The sequence below is a fragment of the Peromyscus maniculatus genome, chromosome 12 (assembly GCF_049852395.1).
Source record: "Peromyscus maniculatus bairdii isolate BWxNUB_F1_BW_parent chromosome 12, HU_Pman_BW_mat_3.1, whole genome shotgun sequence".
NCBI classification, from domain to species: domain Eukaryota; kingdom Metazoa; phylum Chordata; class Mammalia; order Rodentia; family Cricetidae; genus Peromyscus; species Peromyscus maniculatus.
The window spans coordinates 16,700,048-16,725,786 of NC_134863.1; the positions used below are offsets into that span (position 1 = coordinate 16,700,048).

The 25,739-nt window shown below is 42.5% G+C and overlaps 1 protein-coding gene across 2 annotated transcripts in view; it reads left to right on the forward strand.

Moving 5' to 3' along the window:
• The window catches only part of Tprg1 (tumor protein p63 regulated 1), a 158,308-nt gene that overhangs the window by 19,768 nt on the left and 112,801 nt on the right, over positions 1-25,739 (forward strand). The window lies entirely within an intron of this gene.

The following is a 25,739-nucleotide window of genomic DNA, read 5'->3' on the forward strand; positions in this document are numbered from 1 at the left end:
CTGTCCTGTAACTCAGAGATACACCTGCTTCTGCCTCCCGAGTGCTGCTGGCGTTAAAGGCATGCACCACCATGTCTGGCCCTGTTTTTAAAGTTGAAGCAAGAGAGCTTTTATAATAGATAGACCTCATCATATCCAGCTGTTTTTAAACATTTTTAAAAGGATGACTGTAAAAGGAATGAACTTGTACACTGAAAAGTTGTATGCAAATGTGAGATTACCACAGAGACCCACAGCCAAATAGTAGGTGGGGCTTGGGGAACCCCGAGAAAGAAGGAGAGTAAGGATTGTAGGAGCCAGAGGGGTCCACAAGAAAATGGCCCACAGAATCAGCTAAGCAGGGCTCCCAGGGCTCCCAGAGACTGAAGTGCCAATCAGAGAGCCTGTATGGGTCCGAGCTAGGTCCTCTTCATATACATTATGGTTGTATAGCATGACGTGCTTGTGGGGCCTCTAACAATAGGAGCAGGGTCTGTCTCTGACTCGTTTGCTTGCTTTTGGGACCCTTTTCCTCCTACTGGGTTGCCTTGTCCAGCCTTGATATGAGGGTTTGTGCCTAGACTTGTAACTTGTTATGGCAAGTTTGGTTCATATCTTTGGGAGGCCTGTTCTTTTCCAAAAGGAAAACAGGGTTGAGGGGAATGGAACTGGGGGAGGAGGGATTTGGGGGTGCTGGGAGGAGTGGAGGAAGGTCAAGATGTAATGAAAAGTAAAAAATAAAATAAAAATAAGACATTTTTTTTTTTTAAATGTGAGAGGACTGAGTGGAGCTCACTGTCTGCTCTGGGTCTCTGTGGAAGAAGATTGGAACCTGGGACCGAATGGCACTCGACTAATGTCAGTAGCAGCATTTGCAAGGCATGAATCACAAAGTCCTAGGCAAAGAGTAGCTTTCAGTCTCACTGTGAGATGTGGAAAATCAATCTCAATGATGATTAGGAACCCCAAATCCTCTCACAACAACTCCTACAATCCCTCATCTTATAGCAGCAATCACCATATTTCTGTGTTTGGCACTTTTAAGAAAGTCTTATCCAGTGAGTGATCCTGAAGTTGACTTTATGACATGCTAGATTTAATTATCATTTTCCTGTTCATTCTCAAAGCTGTATATCAGTCTTATTTACTGAAGTAAATGTCCTCACCTCCCGCCCCCTGCAGTGTGTGAGTTTATTATGAAAATGCTGATATTCATTCCTGCAGGGACGCTGCAGTGAGTCCAGGAAGAGTCCCAAAGAAATTAATCAATTGTCATACACAAAATAGAGAAACTTTATTCCCAGAAAGATGACATGATGTCCAGGGCATTATGCCACTGGGCACCGAGAGAAACATTAAGTCAGATGCAGGTCTCTTATGTCTTTGCTGACATGGCACGTAGTGATTGATGCTGAGTATCTGAAAGCAGCAGCTTGCTGGTTCAGTTAGCCTGTAAGACTCCTTCAATTATAGATTTTAGATGCTTTGTACCCTGCATAGCATCCAGTGGAAATGTCACTGTGCTGTGTAGAGCAGAAGATGTTCCCAGAGAAGTAATATTTGGGGATGGTACACTTTTCAATACCAAAATTTGAGACTATTCTTTAGATATAGGGCAAAGAGACAGACAGGAAGTGATGCTGTCCCTGCTTTCTTCAGCTGATTTGAATTTTTCTGAAATCCTTTGAAAGAGGGGTCACCTAGCTCATAGCCTCAAAACTTATAAACGAGTTGAATTTGACTCAATAGAAGCAAATGGCAGGTTCAAGTCCACGGATTTGAGTAACCTAGCGGTTGTAGTCCAGGAGACACAGGTGAATCCAGTGTGCAAATGTATTTTGGTTGTTTTTCAGTATTGAGCAAAATCAAACAAGTTGCAAGTATTTAATGAAAGTATTTACCAAGCACAAGGCAAGTACTTCATTATTCAGAATGGTTAGGAGGTTTGACGATGCTGGATCCACAGTCCTACATGGATAGAGTATCCAGGGGATCTGTGAGGGATGTGTCCCTTGTAGGAAAGAACATGTATTCCTCAGAGCTGCACAGAGCCCATCCTTCCTTGCTGAAGTTTCCAAGTGTTTTGAGTCTGATCTCTTCCAACCTCTTAAGTAGCAGAGTTCTTAAATCACTCTCTCTCACAGGAACGCCGGCTGGATATGGTGGGTCAGCCCACAGATCAATGTCAAGTGAGAAGTGAATTCTTGGGGTCGTGACTTCTGTTTATAGAGGAGGTAGAAGAAGAGGCGATGACCCCATGGTACAAATCATTGAGCCGGGGACCACTGCAGACTATTTTCTTGAATCAGATAGAAAGATTCAATGATCTGGAAGCTGAAGTATTATGCAGGATGACAGGCCTCCAGGGTGGTCTCTAGGGAACCGCAGATAGACAGGAGAGAAAGCTGACAATTGCAGGCACATGCTCTTTACACAAAAGATCAATTGCATAGGAATAAGAAAGGGGATTATGATGAACGATAGTACAGAGGAAGCGGAAGCTACAAAAATTGCTAAGATTTTGGAAAGGAAACCAATAATATGTGTTATGGTTGTTAATACAGTATGATTATAAACACAATAATTGTCACTTGATTGTTTCCGGTACATGTAATTCTAACGATGAAGATTTAAGGTAGAAGATTTTGACGGCCCTCTAAAGGGCCTTTCACCCATTATTGAAAATGTGTGCAGGAGAAAACAAAACAAAACAAACAACAACAACAACAACAAAAACAACAGCACAGGGAAATAAATAATAAATAGAGCAGAAAAAAAGAAGGCAAATCCAGTGATTCCACAGAATCAGGAGAGTCATGGCATGTGAGCAGACTGCCGTCTGAGATGCTTGAGAGGAAAAAACCGACATTCGACATGAGTTTTAGACAGCTCCAGATAAGAGAGTTTCCAGTAAGCATGGACTGTAAACAACATTGCAATCCCAGGCTGCCTGATGTGCCTTTGAAGAATCGAATGAGCTCGCTGTGGCTGTGGACAGTGCTGGTGAACTGAAATAGAACCTGGCTGAAGATCTGAGTCTGCCCCAGATTGCCGACTAAGAGCACTAGATCGCGTGCAGCGTAGTGGGTTTAATGAGCACTGTCACCCTCAACCAGGCACTGAGCCAGGCTCATCGCTATTGAAACCCATAGTTTAGCTGTGACAGAACACCTGTTCAAGTGTACCTTAAATCTGCTCTAAGGTTCCAGGGAAATTAGCATGCAAAAACCATTCAGGACTTAGTATTTCTAAATATAGTAACCAAGGCTAAGTAAGGGAGACAAGGTGGTAAATATACCCTTCTTAGAAATACAGATGAGAATATTTTAAATGTGTTGAGCAACTCTTAGGGGTGGTTTTTAAGGTGTGATGAAGTTTTTCTCTTCCTCCTGACATTCTTGTGGATTATTTGAGAGTCAGAAAAGTGTTCTTCCACAAGTTCCTCTGAACTTTTCATTGTGTGTGATTTCAGGGGTGACTGCTGCTTATATTATCTTCCTGTCTGGGAGGTAGTAATACTGTGGGAAACAGAGCAGGTTTTTGGATGACCCGGCTTTGGATTCTTCCTTAAGAGAGGTCGGTGAGAAGTGTGAGTGTAGGTATGTGGTCCACAGGGTGCCTAGAGGGTCAACAAAGGCTGTCATCTTGCAGATGGCGGCGCTGATCACGGAGCAAACTGGTAATTAGGCCAGCGCTTCCTCATTTTCCCATGCATCCTTGTCTGCGCATACACTGAAAATGTCTGCTTTAGGGGAGGTTGGTGGGGGCTGTGATGTGGAGCAAAAGGAAGTATTTGAATAAGATCTATTCACATAATGCTCTTTTTGAGCACCTGCTAAGTTAAAAAATGCTACACTTTCATTTGTTAAAAGCCATGTGTTGCATATTCTAGGTTTGGGAAGAAAGGTTTCATCTACTCTCTAACCCTGTAAGTAGGTTTTCTGTTTTCAAGGAGGTGAGACACATGGAAAATGATGAACATCAACATTTAAGATGTATATGTGACATAAAGAAGGTGTAGGGTAGACTGGAGGAGGACAGGCAGAAGTGTGAAGGTGAATGGTGTGTCCACATGGACAAGCACTCTGCTGTGTAGGTGAATAGAGTGTTTGAATTCTTGTGTGTGGTTAACTGCATGGGAAATAATAATGTGGTACAAGGTCAAGGATGGTCATGTGACTCCTCCTGAGTAACTGGTTTCAGAATGAACATTAAGGGCTTCCTTTGGATCAGGTTAAGTTTGAGAATTTGAGTAGTCAATAATATGGAATTCAATGAACCTATTTCCAACCTTGGTAGTGGGTGTCTGTTTGAGCTATGCCCTAAAGCACCACCCCTAGTGAGGTAGCAGATAACTGTTACACCTGCCTATGACCTTGAGGTGGGTGTCTCTGGGGTGTGGCCACTGGGAGACCCTTAAGACCTGGGATGCACGTATGTGCTCTCTCTTTGCTACCTCGTGGTTCTGGAGGCTAAAACGGACCAGGACAGAGCTGGACAGAGAACAGCATTGGACCGTGCCTCACCCTCCCAAGATCCTTTGTTCTATCTTGTGAGTTAATCCCCAAACCAATTCCCTTGCTCATTAAATAAACTCCGTGGATTGCTAGCAATATAATCCCAATAATCCTTCCCTGTGTGTTTAAGTAAAAGATAACCAAATAAGTTAGTATAGACAGACATAAGAATGGCTGCCTTCTGGGATGCTGCCATGTCTCTGAGTTATCAAAGTTGAGGATAGAGTTAGTGGAGGACCAAACGGGAAAAGGGTTGGCAGGAGGGTCCCTCAGTAGCACAGAAGAGGATTTGATCACTGAAATCATTGATGATCCTCATGCCATCACAACACAGAGATTGTTTCCACTTGTAGTTTGTGTAGACAATGCATCATCTTCTCATCTGCGTTCTAGCACACGCCACCCTTAGCACACCTTCTGTTCCCCGCTCACTGCCCACTCTGGTTCCCTAAGAATAAAAGAGGAGCTAGAGGAGCAGAATCCAGAGGGGTGGCCCATACTACACAGTGTGTTGAGTCTGGGGCTAAGGAAGAGAAACAGGTAGGATGCTCCTCAGAGGTAACGTCCGATGTGTGTAAGAACTGGATGGAGCAGTCTGCAATGTTGAAGCTCAAGAGAGGTTTGAAAATGGTGGCTATAGATATTCATCCAAAGAAAATCATGTGAAAACGGGAAATTGGTACTGGCTGAACAGGAAATGTGTGTTGGGGTTGGGGTGTTCCTTTTCCCTAAGGTGAGAGAAAGAGGCTAGAAATATACTTGCAAAGGGATTATAGTGTGATCAGTACACACAGATAAAGGCATCTTATTTAATATTTTATAAACCGTGTGGAGCAGCTGAGATGAGATTACCGTCACATAATTCTTTCACTCACAGAAAATCAGGCTCAAGAGCTTAAAGTCATCTGCTCAAAACCAATGGCAGATGGGACTTAAGCCCGAGTTCTGGAAACTCGAGTTTAAGGTTCTCAGAGTGAAGAGCCTACCCATGTGAGTTTGGAAATCACTTAAACTTTAGAAGTCTCTAGATGATGTCACTGAACTACTCTTGGGGACTCTTTTCTAACTCTCAGGGAACTCAACACTTCTTAGCAGTTTCTCCTGATCTGAAGGTACTTTTGCATTAAGTGAGGGATATTTGGAGCCCTAGAAAGAAACTGAAAACTTAGCATGTGCAGTACCAAGTAGGGCCAGTCAAAGCTTCAAGCTGACTACCTGTGTGTCGGAGTGCAGAAATGGAGTGTCATATGCTGATGCTCATGGACGGGCTGCCCTCATGGTCTTCTAGAAGTGGGTTTGTGCCGGCTACTGACATCTTTGGTACACTCACATGCTGTCTACAGAAAGGCCACACACACTGGCCTCTTCCCACACAGCTCCAATCATGGGCTCCTGGGTCTTCAAGTCTACTTGACTCACAGGTGGGATATTACCATTCTTCATAAGGGCTGCATGTAAGCATAGACTATTTTGACAATAGCCCTTCAGCTTCAGAATAGGAAGCTTTATACACCACTCGCCATTCTTCCAGTAGGGTGGCTTTCTTCTCCTATCATTGATGGCTCCAAAAATCGACATTCCAGGAGAAGCCATCATCCTGGCCTTCAGCTTTGGGTGTCTTTCTACTGGTGTGCCTTGTAGAAGAGATCCTATATGCATAAGTAGCTCAACCAGTCAGTATCACTCTGTGTGGAACATCTTGAACATTCTTGATATACATTTCCAGACATCTACTGCCTTAACCAATCTGGTGTGTTATCGTCCATCTTCAGACCCAATTCTTTGGCAGTATACTACTTCTTAATGGCAGAAACAATCTGTGTGTGTCTTCCTAATTGTCACTTCTCTCTCTACCACAAGAGACCTGTGCTTTGCCAAGAGAAGGTTCCCCAAAATGGGTTTTAATCAATTAAATAATTGAGGGGCTCTCTTACATTATTTGGAGTAACAAGAGGGCATTTAATTTATGTCATACAGGAACAGAAAAGAGTAAAGTACCTAAATTCAAGACAGGCTTATATGCAGAATTAATTAATTAGGCAAATCAAATCTAAAGCTTCAGAAATCAACTAGTGCAATTCATTTTCCTCTTGAGTTAGGGAAGCATAAATTTGAATAATTTATGTTTATACTTTGAAAGTCTGACATCATCATTACACATGCTTTTAACTCAGAATTGTATTGTTGTGATTATTAAAATTTGATGATATCATAAATATGTATGTGTGAGTCTACTTAGCAGATGAACTTTTGTGGTCAGTAAGATGAAATAAAGCCATTAATGACAAAAATGTCTATACAAACCTACATACCTCAACTTTTCAACCTCACAGCATAAAAGAAAGTTCTGTCTATTACTATCATTGTTGGTTAGTTTGCATTCTGTTTTGAGACAGGGTATCATGATATAGCCCTGACTAGCCTGAGATCTATGTAGACCAGGCTGACCTTGAACTCACAGAGGTAATGCCTACCTCTGCCTCTGAAGGGCTGGAGTTCAAGATGTGCAGAATCCTATCTGGTCAAATACTGAATATTAAAACAAATGCTGGGCAAGCATTTTTGAATGATGAATTAAGAATTGAAAGCTGAAAAAAACCTTCTACAGATCTTCATAAAGCAGGCCTTTGTGTAATTCATGAAAGTTTAAATCAATAATGTTGGAGAGATAGCTTAGCATTTAAGAGTGAATACTGTTCTTGCAGAGGACTCAAGTTTTGTTTCCAACACATTTGCTGGGCAGAACACAACCACTTGTAACTCCATCTCTAGGGTATCCAGTGCCCTTGGCTGGCCTTAATGGGTACCCAGACACATACATACACAAATAACTAAAAACCAATATTTCAAAATATATGGTAGGGTTTGGAGGAAAAAAAGATAAGAGAGAAATAAAATTAAATTATAGTCTGAAAAGAAATTTTTAAAATTTAATTGATAAGTCATTTCAAAGATTGCAGTTTGATCATAAACAAATCCTAAAATCAATATATCTTGACCCCCAATTTCTGTGCCTATGAATTAATATTGGATAATAAATTAAGGTGTATGAGAAGTTTTAACTATAAGGCTATTTAGCACATCATCATATAATCAAACAAGAGAAGAGTGTTAGTAATTAATAATAGAGGATAAGTTAAATAGCAATATATGGTTGTATAATGGGACCCTATATAGCCACTAACAGTATTGTAAGAATTTATTTATTTGCCTCTATCTTTATTGAAGTACAACTGACAATAAAAATAGCATATAGTGATGGTCATGGCATACAATGGGATGTTTTGACATATGTAAACATTATGGTATAATTATAACAACTAAGCTAAAAAGTCATCTATTACATCACTTTGTGGGTGCATGTATGTGTCATGAGAACATGTGACTTGAACCCTCTCACCAATTTTCAAGCATAAAGAACTGACTATTCATTAAGTGATGCTATAACTTCTAGTGGTATGGAGAAATAAAAGGATGTGGCAGAGAGACCTTTGGTCAACTTAAAACTCTGCCACTTGCTCTCTGAGTGACCCTGGAAAACTGCTTAATCTAAGACTGTGTTCTCTAATCTGTAAGTGCAGATAATTATGGGGCCTGAGCCACAGAGCTGTGATGAGCTGAGTCACGGTGCTGCCACAGTTATTGTTGATTTCCTCCTACAAGTGTAAAAGGTGGTGTATGAAGCAATATTTACAGCGGGTCTCTACTTTTGAAAAATGACACTGTCAAAAGGTAACTGTAGACAAATCTGAGATTTACATAAAAATCACTTGCTTTTGTTTTCCTGCATGGTGAGTTCAAGGACAGATTTCTTTTGCTTTCACATCATCTGCAGCATGGTGAGAAATGTGGATCCACGTGATCTTGAGCTCAGTCTCTATGAGTGAGCATTCACGGATCAGTGGCAATGGACTCCGTTCACTTGTTCTCATTACTTAAATCTCAGCATCTTCTGAATTCGGCCACCACTGAAGTGGCTGGCAGTGGTAGATGCTCACTTCCGACTCCTCTTAGCCTCAGTCCATCTTCTGCTCTCCCAAAGATGGAACCCATCATGAGCACACAGTAGCAACTATTCCTCTTAGAACCCTTAGTGTTGGTGGTGAGTGTGAAATACAAGCAGCTTAGAGGATGGTTTCTGACCGAGAGGAGCTTTTGTTTCCCCCAGAGAGATGTACCTTAGAGCTCAGGTGATGGGTAGAGAGCTCTTCCTTCGGAGGCTCAGGGCACTTGTCTGACACTCCTGTTTGGGAGCCTTCTTTTATTACACTTGTACCAGGGACAAAGCCCCCACCGCGATACTTTATTGTATTCATCTCTAACACTTTTTCTTTGATTATTTTCTATACTTCAGAGTTTTAAAATAAAACCACAGCATATAAGAAGCTTTTGACCATAGTTTTCCATGCAATATTATTATGTGACTCTGTCCACGTTTAACTATTTTCAGAGATATGGTTTTTACTGTGACTGTATATACACAACCTGATATAATAGTGCCTTTATTTCATTTTTATTTTATCTGGTGTTTCAAGACAGGATTTCTCTGTGTAACCTTGGCTGTCCTAGAACTCTCGAGATCCACTTGCTTTTGCCTCCTGAGTGCTGGGATTAAAGATGTGTGCCACCCCAGCTAACACACCTTTATATTTCTAAACCCCCTCAATTTAGGATTGATGTTTACCTCGACCTCCTACTAGATTCTATACTGCATGAAATCAAATCTGGCTCTGATTTATTATTCAACTTAGTAGGATAAGCAAGGAACAATCATCTCATTTTTGTGCTGTGGGAGATAGACCTTAAATGGAAGCTTTGTAAAGGAATCTCAGAAGCCATGGCTGGTTTATTAAGTCAGCCATGGCCCACCATGTTGGAGCCGGTGGAATAGGAGGAGAATTTCCTCTAGAAAAGGACCTGTCTTAGATTGTCTCTGTAGTGTACTGGTTTCATAATGAACCAGACAGGAAGTTCCCATCATGCAGTGCTTCCTGCTTCAGAAAAGCACAGCACAGGTAATTGCTGTCTTGCTATATTTCCTGTTCCGGCTACACATCAGTATAAATTTATCTGAACAACAACAAAAAAAAGAAGCAGACCAGAGAGTTTTGATTTTTAGTTGGGTAAAAGTGATAAAAATAAATATATTCCAACACCCACAGTCTTGTTCTCTTTATTTGGTCTACTTTGCAAGTGACTTTAAGCTTTCTACGTTAGTCTGGGAAATCCACCTTGGCCTAGGAAGAGCCCTAGGCTAGCTGTTGGAGGGAAGCTTGTGGGCAAGTAGTTGATGAATGGCTTCCTCAGGAAAACAATAAAAAAGGATGCTCAGAGGAGAGAAACAGCCTTTTCTGAACTCAGAATCCCAGGCTGGTGCTAACCCAGGGACTTCTCCACCATCACTAAACTTCATTTCTTGGCTCCTGATTGTTGACGTGTTCCTCGGATCTATGCAATTGATTACCACACCCCTTCTAGCCCCACTACCCAAAAAGCTATGTTCAGAATTCCTACTATATTTTAACATCTGCTAGTTTTCTTTAGACCCATTAGCTCGCACAATCATTACACTGCTCCCCAAGGCATATTTTGGATGCACTTCACATTTGAGAAAACTGAAGTTGAGGGGTTTTAATTGTTATATGACCTCAGGCAGCTGGTAAGTTGTGGAGCCTGGATTCAAGCCCAGGTCTATCTGACTCTGAAACTCTCTCTCCTCTGCCATGCCATCTCCTGAAAAGTATTGATTGCCCCAAATGAATCAATTTATGTCTTCACTGCTTTTTGTCCATTATCTTGTGAAAGGGTTGGCTTAATTAATTCTCCTACCATCTGTGTCTTCAAATTGTAGGTGAGTGATCTTGACACATAACCCACAAAGTTGCGCTTAAATCAAAAGTGCAGACATCTTTCAGGCCCCAGTGGAGAGAGAGCTCAGCTCTCCGGCTTTGCTACTCCACCCAAATGCTGACGAAAGTGCCGCAACAGATTAAAAAAACTGACAAACCATTGATGAAGGAAAACTCGACTCCTTACAAATACAAACAATGCCACCGTACTACAACGAGGATGTGCTTTAGGAGAGACAATCTGACCTCTTTTTGTTTTTCAAGAATTTCACATATGAGTACTATATTTACATCTTTTTGCCTCTAACTCTTCCCATGTCTCTCTTGTTCCCTATCAAGTTCATGTACTCTTATTCTTAGATTATTGTTTTATGTATATACACATATATTACATACACACATATGTAAATGTATATATATATATATATATATATATATATATATATATATATAACCTGCAGAGTCCCTTTGCTTACATGTGTATGTGTTTGGGGCTGGCCACTTGGGATTAGATAATTTATAATGGGGTTTATTTCTGTAGAAGACTTACTCTTCCTCTCTCAGCAGCCATTGGTTGCTCAGAGCTTTTCATCTAGGGGCAGGGCTTTGTGAAATGTCCGCCTTTCACATTGGCATGTCAATTGTTGTTGCAGTTGTTCAGGTCTTATTTAGGGAACCATACTGTTGAGATTTCGTGGTACAGGCTCCCTGTCATGCATAGAAGACACTATCATGAAGGAAGTATCCTGGCCTTCTGGCTCTTACAATTCTTCTGTTCCCTGTTGTCTGAGCCTTAGAGGTTGTATCATAGATGGAAGGAAAGAATGGGGGGGGGGGTTCAGTCTGCTCAGTTTGAGCCTGATTGTTCAAGGCCAAGGTCTAGGTCAGGGTGAATACTGACTTGGTCAGCACTCTTGAAGTGCTCTTTATCCCAAGCTTAAAACACAGTCGCTTCTGCCTCTTCCTTCTCTTCCATATCCTTCACTAGATAATATGTTTGCTTTGAACACTCACATTTCCTGCCAAGCCAAGGTGTCCAACCTATCTGTAACCCAAGTTCTTTCTCAGAGGACTGGTTTCATGGAAGTATTGAACTTGTCTAAGACATATCATTTCACAATATGCTCATATCCTTTACATAACAGGTTTGGAGCTTCTTGGTCTGCCAATGAATTTCATAACTCCTTGTGCAAAAAGCCTTTCCCAGCACACATTGTCTTCACTCATCTCTCCAAAGCTCCTGACTTTAACTTCCTGAAAGAAGAGTTTATATATTAAAGAGCAGCAAAATAAGTTATCAATCTGACTTTCCAAGCCTCATGTATACTCTCTCTCTGGTATTCACTTTGCTCTGATTCTGACTTTTGATGCTTTTGAGATTTTTCTGAAGATCAGGTTTTGATACATTTTCTGTGTGGAACAGATTTTTCCATAATGGAATGTTCTGAGGGAAGGAAAGTCTGTGCTGAGAATGTGGGTGCTCAAAGAACAGCATTTTACATCCTCGATATTTTTATGAGCGTAATACTTTTTCTCATTAGGCATTCTTTATGGAATTCTCTTTGTAGGAATTAGAAAATACAATGAAAGAAAAAAAGTCTGTCCTCCCACAACCCAGAGAAGACTAGCATCAACATTTTGATGAATGTAATAGTAAACTTTTTCCTATGTATTTGTATTTTATCTTTATAAACCTAATGTTACACTAGGTGGTATGTCCTATTTTGCTGTTTGAGTAAAAAATAAAAGTATACTGGGCCTCTTTTCTACAATTTCTATACTGTTTATTTTAATGGCTATGTAATATTTTGCCTACACTACATTTGGATCACTTTCAGTTTCTGCTTGTATAAATTAACTATGAAGGAGACATTATTACTAGTAGTAAAGGAAGTAGAAAAAAGCATACACTTGGACTTTTACCACAGGAATATGATAAGTTAAAAACACACCTGTACATAAACCTCATTTTCAGTGATTCTCTCTTTTCGTGTACTCAATTATCTCCAAATAGTTTATGAAGATGTGGTAACCAATCGACCCATTTTTTCCCTCTATCATTCGTCTTAAACCTATAGTCAGGAAAGATGTTTAGTAATCTTGGAGATGCCTGTATGCTGAGATGCTGAGCTGGAGGAGGCAAGGTCTTCCTGATTTCAAGGTTCTATTCCCACAGCCCTGCTACCCAGAAGAGAGCTGGTCTGGACTACTGTTTATCAGTTCCTAATAAGTCTTTGCACTGATGAGGTTTTGGGGGGAAAGAATCAGAGATTGACAGTCAAATGCAGGGGCATTTAGAGCCTCCCATTGCCTAGTCAGGTAGGACAGAGAGAAATCATTAACAGCATGAAGCAAGAGCAGTCCCGAGTTTTAGAAGAAGGCAATCTGCCCTCATAGCTCATACATTTTGGAGACATGTCTGGTCATTATTACAACTTGCATGTAGTCTTATTAAACAAAAGAGGCATTCCCGGCCACACTATGTGACGAGTGCTTTGACCAGCCCTTTCATTCTCCTTACCCCAATTTCCTCTCAGTCAGCGTGTGACTGATGACCATACATTTACAGAAAGGCTGACCCAAACCAAACATCCTCCCTCCCCAGTAATCTAGCCCAGAGACACACCACCACAGAGGCAGAGACATGTGGATATCTTTGACAGGTATTCTAACTTTCACAGCTCATTTATTATGTCCTCTGGCTTTCATTGCTCATTTCTTTGCATTCCTAGTAAGTTACCCATAAAAAACGTAGCCTTCTTTACTTTCTAATATTCTGGGCGTATTTATGTACACATGCTTACATAGCTATGTTTCCTTATGTATGCTTCTTTGGTGTTATTGAGATAAGGTCTCACTGTATAGTCGGGCTAACCTTGAACTTACTGCTTGGCCCAGACTTGCCTTGGTGTCATAATTCTCCTGAATGCTCTATTGCACCAGGCCACAGAGGTTTTTTATTGTTTTATTTTCTTCCTGGGAAGCAGATGTCACTCTTCCCTTCACCCGTCTGCCAGTGACAATCAAATGTAAAACTATTTTGGGCTTTTGCTCTTTGACGTTCCAAACCAGCCACTTTTCTTCAGTCATCTTAGAGAGGGTCCGAAGAGCACTTTTAACACAGAATTACTATCAGACTTGTGTTCTGAACGTCATTACTTCACTGAGAGCTATCTGTGTTGCTCCAGATCCCTTGTCTTTTCTTTCCCTGGGTGGAACTTTCTAGACTCATTTAAATGTCCTGGCATCTTGTAGAACAGGCTGACTCCCAGGTGTTAACCTCCTCCGGCAGGTGGAGTGGAAGTGGATCAAAAGACCTTAAAATGATACTATTCTCAGGTGATCGTAGAGCTTATTAGTCTAAAGTGCTGTCTTGTTTAGCACTGGCTATATTAGGAATTTCATATGTGTTTCATTATTTCTCTAACATTTTCTCAGTGAGGGTGCCCAACACTGAGAAGTTAATAGCATCCATCTAGTGTTAAAACTCTAGGGTTCACTCCTTGACATTATCCCATGCTCCTCCAGTGCCTGCTTGACTAGTGTCCACTGGTTTCAGGATAAGCTTCTCCTCTGCCCCTTTGGTCCCTAGATCTACTCTGAGGAAAGGCACTGAGATTGTCATTTGCCTCCCAAAGTGGTTACAGGATGAAGCAAGTGTTTTCTTGTTCAGTCTATCTCTGGTGGTGCAAGCTACCTATACATTGCATCCTCTGTGACTGAGTGGACTGTGCCACACCACACAAGGTTCTGTATTCTATATGTATCCCTGAGGGTCAAAGAAGGTATGGATCTTTTCCTTACTCAGCCACACTGTTCACAGAGCCCAGTCTTGAGCAATGACAAGGAACCTGTTGATGCAACACAATGGTACCTGGCAAGCATTCTAAATTGCTTTTCTCCATTGCTATTTACAACACGCTTCTGGAAACAAGTATGTATTCTAGATGCTGGATCTAGAAGACCTCAAGTTTCTTGTCATGTCTGCCTGAATCACTTGAGAAGAGATATTCTCAAGTCGTCTTTGCATCTTATGTCTTTCTTCGTTTATTTGTTTTAGTTAGAAGGATTTTGCTCTCTTGCCCAGACTTACCTATATTCCTGGACTCCAGTTATCCTACCAACTCAACCTCCTGTGTGCCAAAACCACTGGTTCAAACTGCCAAAGGCATGGGCAACCCTTTGCATTTTCTGTCATGCATTCACCAAGTGAAGACATCTCTGACGTAGTCATTTGTTCAGCTGATACACAAGGAACACATTTACTGTAGAACAATCCTTTTCTAGATTATGAATATGTATTACTCTGATTGGTTAACAAAAAGCTGACAGGCCAGTAGTTGGTTAGGAAGTTAGGCCAAACTGAAAATGATGGGAAGAAGGAGGGCAGAGTCAGCAAGATGTGCTAGAGGACAGGTAAAGCCACAAACCACATGGCAATTCATAGATTAATAGAAATGGGTTAATTTAAATGTAAGAGTTAGTTAGTAACAAGCCTGAGCTATTGGCCAAGCATTTGTAATTTATATTCAGCCTCTGAGTTGGTTATTTGGGACCAGGCAGTCAGGATAGGAAACATCCATTTATACACATCCAACATGCTCTACTTGATACTAAGGATACCAGAATACTAATAAAACCTTGTCAAGGTCATCAATGACTATAGGGGTGGAGAGAATAAAAAATCTAAGGCCAATGCATGAGGAGCTATAGTACACTGAATCAGGAGCTCTGAAGGGCTAAATTCAGTCTATGGGAAGATACAGTGGAAGGGTAAATAATCCATGAGATGAGATTAATTGGAAAAAGTTTGTATCTGCTTCCTGATCAATGAGTAGAAGGGCAAAGGGAATCATGGCATGAAGGAAATGAGAAGGAACATGTTGCATAGGTAGGACTAACAATGGGGTGGGGTGGTATGGCTGAAACAAGATGTTATGGAGGACAGAGGAGGTGAGAGAAGAGGTACAGCTTATATGGTGAGACATGAATCTCCACAGGCAGGTAGTTGCGCAGATCGTGGGCTCACCATTGTTTGGAGTTTGGATATATGCAGAGTGCAGCAAAGAGGTCAAGAGGGATACAGCCATTTGATTTGTAAATGTGGAGGTGTATCCATCCTGTTACATACTATGTATAGGAGAGGATAAAAGGGAGGGGCCCTTTCTGAGTTTCTTTTCCCAGTGCTGTGATAAAAGACCCTGACAGAAACAACCCATGGGAGAAAATGTTTCTCCTGGCTCATAGCTCCACATACAGTCAGTCCTACAAGACAGGGATGTCAAGGCAGCTGGAGCTTAATCCACAGCTGGCAAAATTGCAACCACAGTCACGAAATAGAACAAAGAATGAATGTTAATGCTAGCTCACTTTCTTCATCTCATGTAGTCCAGGCTATCTTATCAAGGGAAGAGTCCTGCCATCAATCAAAATATATCTTCTCACATCAATTAAGATAATAAAGACAGTCTCCATAGGCCAGTCTGGTAAGTTGACAATTAACATTAACCACCACAGGTTACAATTAAATAGTCAGTCAATGACAAGTAATGACACTGATGAGATGAACTAGAAGCCACAGCAATGGAAACGGAGCCAAGTAGAGTTTAGTGAGTGTTAAGGGGTTAGAAGGCCGTGACACTAAGTATTGGGGGTGAGGGGTGAGGACTGGGCAAGAAGAGCAACTCAGGAAGTTTTATGACAAGGGGGCTTTTACCACTGATATATTCCCCTGGCTTTTGAAGTAGGACCAATACACCATTGTGATATATTCCCCTGGATTTTGAAGTAGGACCAATACATTTATGGATGAGGTAAAAGCATGCTAAGTTTAGTTTTGGCTGCGTTGAGGTGGAAGATGGTATGAATCAAGGTGATTGATTAACAGTCGTCTAGATGATCTGTAGCCCCAGCACGAGATCTGACAGCAGAGAGAGGAATGGGAATCAGGTAGTTGGGAGGCCGCAGTTGAGCCATCCCATGGGCCACATGAGAGACAGACTTCAGTATTACTTGCTCTTTTCACGACTGTGATAAAAAACGCCTGTCCACACAACTCGGGGGAGGCCTGACTAACTTTGGCTCATGGTGTGAGAAGGTGCCGTCCTTAATGGGAGGGAAGGTATGGTGGAGTTCATGGCTGCTAGCCATGACGGCAGGAGCGTGAGGCTACCTGTTTACTCCTCAGTGGTTCAGGGAACAGAGAGCTTGGACTAGAACTTCATTCTGGGATATATCCTAGAAGGACCACCCCTCAGGAACCCACTACCTCCAGGCCCTACCCCCTAAAGGCCATGAAACCTCGGGATACAGTTCAAAGCAGCTGGAGAACAAGTGTTCGAGCACACAAGCCTGTGTGGGGCATTTTATGCCAAACCGTAACAGTCTCGATGAATGAAACTATAGCCCATGAATAAGAAAACACGCCCCCACCCACCCACTCACACAGACACAAGGTCTAAGGAGCAGAGGAAAATGTGAATTTCAGGAAGGTTGGTGCAACTGTCCTCAGTGTCAAAGAACTCAGATGGTCAGGAGTGTCCCGTGTCCATGTTGTCTCAGTTTCAGTAAGAGCTTTGCTGAGAAAATGTACTGTGACCAGGAAGCAGCTTGCTGTGTGTTATAGTGCCAACAAAACAGGACAGAGATAGCAGTGGTCGCACTTTTTTTTTTTTCTATTTGAAAAGGTTGGCCATGAGCAGCAAGAGCATTATGGACTCCTTTTATGCTTTCTAAGGTCAAGTGAAATCACGTGCTCTTCCCTCCTGCCAAGCCGTAAACGTTAGTGTCTGTATTTTCTCTCTTCTCTAGTGTCTCTGATGCCTTCCCTTGTTCTTCCTGTGACAGGGTCAGCGGTCCCTCACCATCCATGTGATACCACCTTTATAAAAGAGAAAGGTCACCTCACCAAGCCATGTATCAAAATGCCTAGGCCAATCATGGAACCCGAAGTGTTTGGAAAATATCTGCAGAGGAGTGTGAAACATCTCTTTGTTAATTCACTCAAGTATCTAATCCCTGTGCCTGGGGTGGGTTGGATGCCCCTGACAGGAAGCAATGTTTAAATTGGATTTTCAGTGGTGTCTTCAGGACAGGGCCTCCCAGCCTGCACTAAAAGCAGAAGTAAGTGCTGAGTCAGGCAGAAAGGAGTCACTCACCATGGATGACGGGTTTTTCTTGCTCCAGAGGATGGCTAAACCTTCCTAGGAATCTGAGGCTGAGAACAGGAAAGAGGGGCCCGAAGCCCTGATGATGTAACCTCTAATTTGCTTTGTGACCTGACTTAGGTCCCTTGCCTGCTCTCAGCTCAGGCTCTGGCTTCTTACTTGTAAAGTGACTGGTGAAAATGCATGTCACGGCCCTTGGTGTCTATCATGCAAGGCTAATTGAGTATGTGCTGTTGAAAAGAGAAATACAGCTCCCAGCATGCCGTTTATATGGTATTTCTTGACCTCGGCGATGTGACATGGGTGGATTTCTTTTATGATGATTTCTCAATCCACAAGCATTTCTAATTGTATGCATACTAGACTTTAGTGAAACATTTTCTTCACAAAATCTTCATTAAAACTATAAAGACTACAATTTATTTATTTCTCAAGGTCTTATGTGCTTGTTTTCTTAATGTATATTAATTGATCATTTTTACCTGCAATCCTTTTTTTTTTCCAAGACAGGGTTCTCTGTAGTTTTGGAACTCCCTCTCTAGACCAGGATGGCCTCAAACTCACAGAGATCCTCCTGAGTCTGCCTCCCAAGTGCTGGCATTAAAGGCGTGCGCCACCAACCGCCGGGCCCCCTTCTTCTTTTTAAAAATTTACTTCAGAGAAATCTGCACTGTGAACATTTGAATAAAGGCTTTCCTCTGAATTTCATTGAATCTGTATGCAAGAAGTCATCATTGGTTTAACACAGAGGCTGGCTTCTGGGAGCATCTGGTTGTGGAGTGTCTCTGCTCTGCTTTCTGCCTGGCCTGAGTTAGGATAGGAAGGTGGTAGTCTTTGGCGAGCAGTAATCCACACACACTCCTCCGTGATGTTCTAATAATTAGGACTGAGATTTATTCTAACCTTTAATTATTGTCTTCCTCTTAGTTCAAAATCAACAAATTTAAAATCAGGGGTCCTCAGTGGGGTCAAGGACATCCGTAAGAAAACCCACAGAATCAACTAACCTGGGCCCACAGGGTCTCACAGAGACTGAAATGACAACCAAGGAGCCTGCATGGGACTGACCTAGGTCCTCTGCATATATGTTACAGTTGTGTAGCTTGGTCTTCTTGGGGGACTCCTAACAGTGGGACCAGGGGCTCACTCTGACTCTGTTGCCTGCTTTTGGAACCCTTTCCTCTTACCAGATTACCTCATCCAGCCTTAGCAGAAGAGGAGGTACTTAGTCTTACTGCAACTTGATAACCCATGGCTGGCTGATATACGTGGGAGGCCTGCCCTTTTCTGAAGAGAAACAGAGGAGGAGGAGTGGACATGGGTGCTGGGAGGATAGAAGGGAGGGGAAACTGTAGTCAGTATGTAAAAACAAAATAAGCAAACAAAACAAACAAACAAAAACAATAGAAACATTAGAAAAAATAAATAAAATCCTGCTGTGTTTGAAGAGATGAAAAGATCTGCCCTGGGTCTGAGTTATCATCCTTGGCTGCCTGTTTGGACCTCTCTTCTCTCTTTTCACTAGTATGTGAAGACCTGAGTCCTATCCATGAACCAGAACCAACACCAGAGCCAACAAACAACATAAGTTGCTTGCTTATAGCTTTGACACTGCATTTTTTCCTGCCTCCCTTTTGTGTGTACAGGATGGAAAGAAGTCTGGTGATTGACTTAGGCTGCATTATCTTCATCCCCACAGTGCTTTGCAAATGCTTCAGCCAGTTACAAAGAAGGACACTGTTACCACCTGAGTGAAGTCGCTCAACTCTATTCCTGGGTTATTGAAGGACTTCTTTCTACTTTGGGTAACAAATATTTTCTGTCATGTGTCCTCTGTTTAAAAAGTCCCTGTGTAGGTCTGTATTAGTATCTCCATCTAGAGTTTATATTTATAGGGCTGTGAAGGGAAGAATTGGAGAGACCTCAGTATGTAAGTGAAATAGACATATTAAATAAACACGCAGCCAATGAAGAGCTTGTTAGCTTGGAAAGAAAGAAGTGAGAAATGGATAGATGGTGTCATGTTGGATTGAACACAAATAGGACTTACTTCTCTATGACCTCTAAGTCTTTAATTTAATGAAACCCTTGAGAGAACTAGACTCTTTACGGTGCTGAACTTGATTCTATGTTTGTCTCTTCTGGGAGGGAACTTTTGAGGCAGATATGGAGGGATGAAGACAGACATAAAGGAACATAGAGGAATTCTTGTTTGAGTCCTATCAGAGACATTTTCCACCAAGCATAATCAGCTCTTCAAGAGCAGTGCTCAGAGTTGGCCCGCTGACTTCTGCTTGCACATACCATATTATCTGCTGTCCTTGGCACACCTCCTCACACCTTGGCACACCTCCTCACACCTTGGCTTACCTCCCACCTCTGTCGGGAATGTCCTCAGCCCTGTCCTCTAATGGGTGGTTAGTTCTGAGGCACCTTTCTCCACATCTCTCCACCCATCACTGATACTCTCTTCTTCCCTTCCCATCATGTTTCATACATGCCACCGTGGCTCAGTCATCAAAGGCTGTCATTGTCTGCTGATCCGCTGTAGACAGGAGCCTGTGGCAGGAGACTGTGTAGGAGAGCTTCCTGTGCATGCCTTCCTACTGCTTAGTCTACAAGCAGTCACTGAGCACTCATTATGTTCTGTATAGCACACACATTGCACAGAAACAGGCAGGATACTCATCCACCAGCAAAGCTGTCTCCTGCCCAGACCAATTATTGGACCATGAAAATGAGTGCAGCACACGACCTGCTCTGGAGGTGCTCATGGCTCACAACTGAAGACAAGAGAGAGAACAATGGCTCTAGAACATGTCAATCAATACCAAAGTGCTGTCATAACCCAGATTAAAAAAGAAGTGGAAATGCTCTCGAAGATGTGTAGGAAAAGGAATCTCTAAGATCAATATTCTCAACTCTACAAAATCCCCGTCACATAGTTTTGAGAAAACCCCCAAGCATTAACGTCTTATGAGATTCTCAACAGACCTCTCAATTCGTTGCTACTTTGGATGCAGGAATAGATATGGAGGTGCTACCCCAACACTGTGGCATGATGGAATGACCTGCTTTCCACTGTTGGTGTCTCTAGCAGCTCTGGTCCATGTGGGTTTCCACCTGTGCAGAGGGAACAGAGGACAGTGCCCCAGAATCTCCATGGTGAACATCCAAATTGATGACCATCACCATAGTCTTCTCCCTGCCTCTGACCTCATAGCATTTACATGTCAGGAGAATCTCCTGGATATCTCTGTGGGCTTATAACCATGCAATTCAGGGCAATCTTGTAAAGTCATTGAGCTGGAAGGAAATTTATTGAGTGCCTTTGTTTACGCACTTGAAAGGGTGAGGTAGAAGTTCTACAAAAGATACATGGATCCATTTTCAGTAAAATGGGTTGGGAGACTGGATGTCCTTTTCACTCACCTTGCAGAGATCTTCAGTAGTTTCCAGAAGCACAATCCACATTCACTGGGTCTGGCCCCTCATTTTGTCCAGACCGCGGAAGTGAGGAAGTGACGTACTTGGTCATGGTCACTGTGAATGCAGCCCACGTTCCTCGGTGGCTCTGTGTTTCTCTCGCTTGACAGCTGTTCTGAGATGGAAGGACAGGTGCAGAGCCTCAGTCTGACTCAGGAAGGACCGGGAGAGATGAGACCCCCCTTCAACTCATCCTGCCCCAGGACACGGCATCCTTGCTAGCGTGCTATCACTAATTCACAAAATGTGAAATTGTGAAGAATCCATTGCCAATATTCTTATCTCCACTGGCACAGAAACGAGCTTGCTGGAGAGCTGCGAGGTGTTGGAGTGTTATTGTTTATCCAGCACACATCCCTCGGCTGCTTGCACAAGGACTCAGAAAGGCTGCACACATAAATTCACATAAATTACCTTTACAAAATGTCAAAATTAAAAGTGGATTTTTATTTTGGGGATGTGCCTGGAGAATGTTAACCCCTTCGTGTAGATAGCTGTGCCGTCACTGGGGAGTGCAGTCGACACCCTTGAGTGCAGCACACAGCCCGGGAGCAAGCACTCATGTTCTCTCCCCTTCCATGCACACACCAACCTGAGGAAAAGGAATAGCTCTGGCAAACAAGCTGAAGACTTCTCTAAGGTCTAAGTCTACCGTGAGTGTTCTTTGGGTCGTGATATTGTTGTCCTATGATGCCTGTAATTTGACTTTTATTGTCTGTACTTAACGTTGTTTTTTTTTTTTTTTTTTTTTTTTTTTTTTTTTTTTTGGTTTTTCGAGACAGGGTTTCTCTGTGTAGCTTTGCGCCTTTCCTGGAGCTCACTTGGTAGCCCAGGCTGGCCTCGAACTCACAGAGATCCGCCTGGCTCTGCCTCCCGAGTGCTGGGATTAAAGGCGTGCGCCACCAACGCCCGGCTTACTTAACGTTTTAAAATGGAATCAGTTGCAAGTTCTCAAGAGACACATGATTCCCTTGGGCCACATTTTTTTCTCATTTTCAAAAATGTGGACATTTGTGCACTCTCCAGAATTCATGCTCAGTGTTAATCCCATGGGTGCCAGTTTTAAGAAGTGGCATCTTTGTCCCTTGCAGATGGCACTACTGCCTTAAAAAAGGGCGGGAGCTACCTAGCCAGGCCCTTTCCCCCTTTCTGGCTCTGGTGCCATGGTAGGGCACTGCTTGGCCCCTTCTCAGAATGTAATACCCAGTTTCTTCATCTTGGACTTCCCATCTGGAACTATGAGAATAATTTTCTGTTGTTCTTAAGTTATACAGCTTCGGGAAATTTGTTATAGCAGACTGAATAGACTGATACAGTGGTAGGTAAATAGATGAGTGCTGGTCATGAGGAAGAGCCTCTATGTTTCAAAATAAATTCAAACTTAGATCATAAAGATGCCCACGCCTGGGCTTTTTAAAAACCTTATGTGACTTTATAAGGTATCAGTAAAGGGGCAACACAGTGAATGAGAGCACATGCAGCCTCACCAGGCAGGCAGTCCTGAAAGCTAAGAACTCTGAAGACAGAATCATGCTGACTTTGAGAAGGGGCTCGTGAGAGAACAGCTCTGAGTTACACCAGGATCTCAGGTTAATGTCAGTCTTGTGTGCTTCATCCGAATTATGATATATTTTTCTTATATCCAAAGTGTTTTGTTCATTTGTTCATTTCATTGAACTCTTGTGAGAGGAAATGTTCCCAAGTCCCCTTGATACGATTTTGCCTCAAGTCCTAGCCAACCAAATGTGGCTGGTTACTCCTTTCCAGCTAATCCATTTTCAGAATAGTTACTCATCCATTTCCCCGAGAAACAAATGTGTTCTGGGATCAACACACTGCCTCTGCTTTTGATGTTAAATGAGAAAGCAAGGATTGTGTCAGATCATGTAGCTTCCGTACAGGAGAGAACTTCCGGGATGCAGAACAACCTATGGGGTAAAACAAGAGGGAACCCCTGCTGGGAGGGCGTTTCTCACCCTGATGGTCAAGAGTGGAGAACCTGAGTGGAACATCCAATAGAAATGTGAAGAGTGGGCTGTAGATGTGAGCCAGGGAAGCATATAATCTCAGTAGGCCCAAGAGCCTGATGCTTTGGAGGGTCTCACCATTGTAATACTATTGCTATGAGTTGAGGCTGAAGAGATGCTCAGTGGTTAAAACCACTTGATCAAACCAGAGGACCCTGGTTTGATTCCCAGCTGCCACAATCATCTGTAATTCCAGTTCCCAGAGATTCGAAGCCCTCATTTGGCCTTGGTGGGATCCTGCATGCAGGTGGTGCTTATGAACTCGTACAAGCATACACACATGCACATAAAAATAAAAAAAATTAAATTAGTTAAACTTAAAAAAATTATAAGTCTATGTCTTGAAATGTTTCCTCTCTGGGCCCCGATTTTGAGGTACTAGAAAAGCTTCAGCCTACAGGACTGTCTGTGAGTTGCCGTGGAGAAACTGCAGATGGGTCCCGCTTTGTGGACCAGTGTCTCCAATCCCATGACTGCCAGAGGGCCTCCAAAGCTTCTTTTAGAGACTCCTCCTCTGTCTCCTCCCCGTTTTTCTTTGTGAATGGAGCCCAGGTCCTGCACACGACAGGCAAGTTTTGAATTTCAGCTAAATTTCACTGCTTAAAGAATAGGGATGAACTAGAGTCCTGAAGATGATGAGGGCCAAGGAAGATGAGGACCATGGAAGATGAGGACCATGGAAGATGAGGGCCAGGGAAGATGAGGACCAAGGAGGATGAGGACCATGGAAGATGAGGACCATGGAAGATGAGGGCCAAGGAAGATGAGGACCATGGAAGATGAGGGCCATAGAAGATGAGGGCCATGGAAGATGAGGGTCAGGGAAGATGAGGACCATGGAAGATGAGAGCCTTGACTTTCTGTTCTAATTCTAGAAGCTACATGACCTTGAGCAGGTCCTTTATCTCAGCAGTTCTCTGCCAATGTTTACAAAATGAAAGAGTTGAATCAGATGATAATCCTCTAGTCATAATTTATGCTCTACATGATCCTGCAATACTAGATAAAGCTTTAGAGAGATAATTGAAGTCTTGTATAGATATAGTTATACTTAGATGAAGATTTGGAAGTAACTTATCTACATATTATATATATCTATACATACATGCACACACATATATATGTGAAATTAGCTCCAATTTTTCTAACAACTGAGAGATTCAGACTTTTATTATCCAACCAAAAGAAAGGAGCATTTCTTTGGAAAGTGCTTAGCATTTATTTCTATACGTATTTATATAGTTACAGAAGCAGCAGTAAGGTTACTTAACTTAATCTTTAGAAAAGCAAAAATTCTCTGCTAATCCCCCTACATCAATGAATCTGAACCATCTTTATTCAAATGCCGATTGCTGCTTTACATATTTTGGTTTTATTTCTCATTTTTGTTTTTTGTTTGTTTTTGCTGATGTTGAGTTTTTTGTTTGTTTTGTTTTGTTTTACTCAAGAGCTGATGTTCTCTAGTCTCACGTTACTGCTCTAGCTTTTTGGATATTTTTAATGTCTGTCCAGTATCAGTTGGGTGTCCATAGGTGCCTTTGACTATTATATGTTTAGGTAGTTCCACCCAGAACAAGCAAGGAATATTGCAAACCTTCCTTTCTTAGGTGATTTTCATTATACAGATTCCCTGGAATGAGAAGATTTGGCCAACAGTTGCCACATCACATTTTTGCTAAGCCCTAAGGGTTTAGCTCCCTACAGTACTGTGCTGCTTCTACTCAGGCACTAAAGGCTGAGATAAATTTATTAGGGCATCTCATGGAACAATGGATCCTTTCCAGTTCTGAGAGGCTCTCAGCAGGTCTATCGCCAGGCAATATTTGCACTGCAGAAGCAATGGGTCATTTGATTGAGGCTGGATTTGTTACTGGTATTGATGTAGGTCCTTTTAGTATTTCAGGGTATGCAGTGTTCCTAAGCAGAGACAAGAGGGCACTTTCTATTGACTTAGCAGTTCTCGGGACTAAGGGCTCAGGGACCTTATGGGATGCTTCCGTAGGTACCCGCCCTCCTCTATCTAGAGTGGGGAGGTTGCAAAAGAAATTTATTCCCTGTCCTTGGAGTTGTCCTCAGGGTGGTTGCTGGGCATTCCAATTCCAATCAGGAAGCCTAGCTCCACGTTCCAAGGTTTATGGCTTTAAGAATGCAAATGGAGCTGAGAGTTTCCTCAGTTCCTGGATCTCAGACAGTTCCATCTCCGAAGTGCTGCCTTCCCCAAGTGTTTCCAGAGAAGACAGCCTGAGGGAGAGGAAGTGGTGCTAATTAAATCCTCCCTCTGTTTTCCAGGCACAGGAGCTTCTAGCAGATGTCTGTTGTTAGGCGTGTGTTCACAGAGTGCACACATACAGAAGCAGGCTTCCCTTCCCAGTGACACAAACCTTCCTTCATGGGAACTTTGGAAATGCGTTTCCTTCCAACACCCACTGTGAAGGAGGTGGCCAACCTGCATAAATAGAGTACAGAACTGCTAGCAAGGCCAAAGTGCCTCTCTCTGTCTCTCTCTGCCTGCCTCTGTCTCTCTGTCTCTCTGCTCCCCGCCTCTCTCCTGCTTCTCCATACCTTTTGTTCTCACAATAAGGGCCAATTTCCACCTTTGGGAACCTGCTTTTCAGACATTACCTGGATATTTGAGGAAGGCCTTCCTGTGAGCAGGACCCTGGGCATTATGGTGGGCAAGCTGGACTCAAAAGCATGTCAGCAAAACTGCCAAGT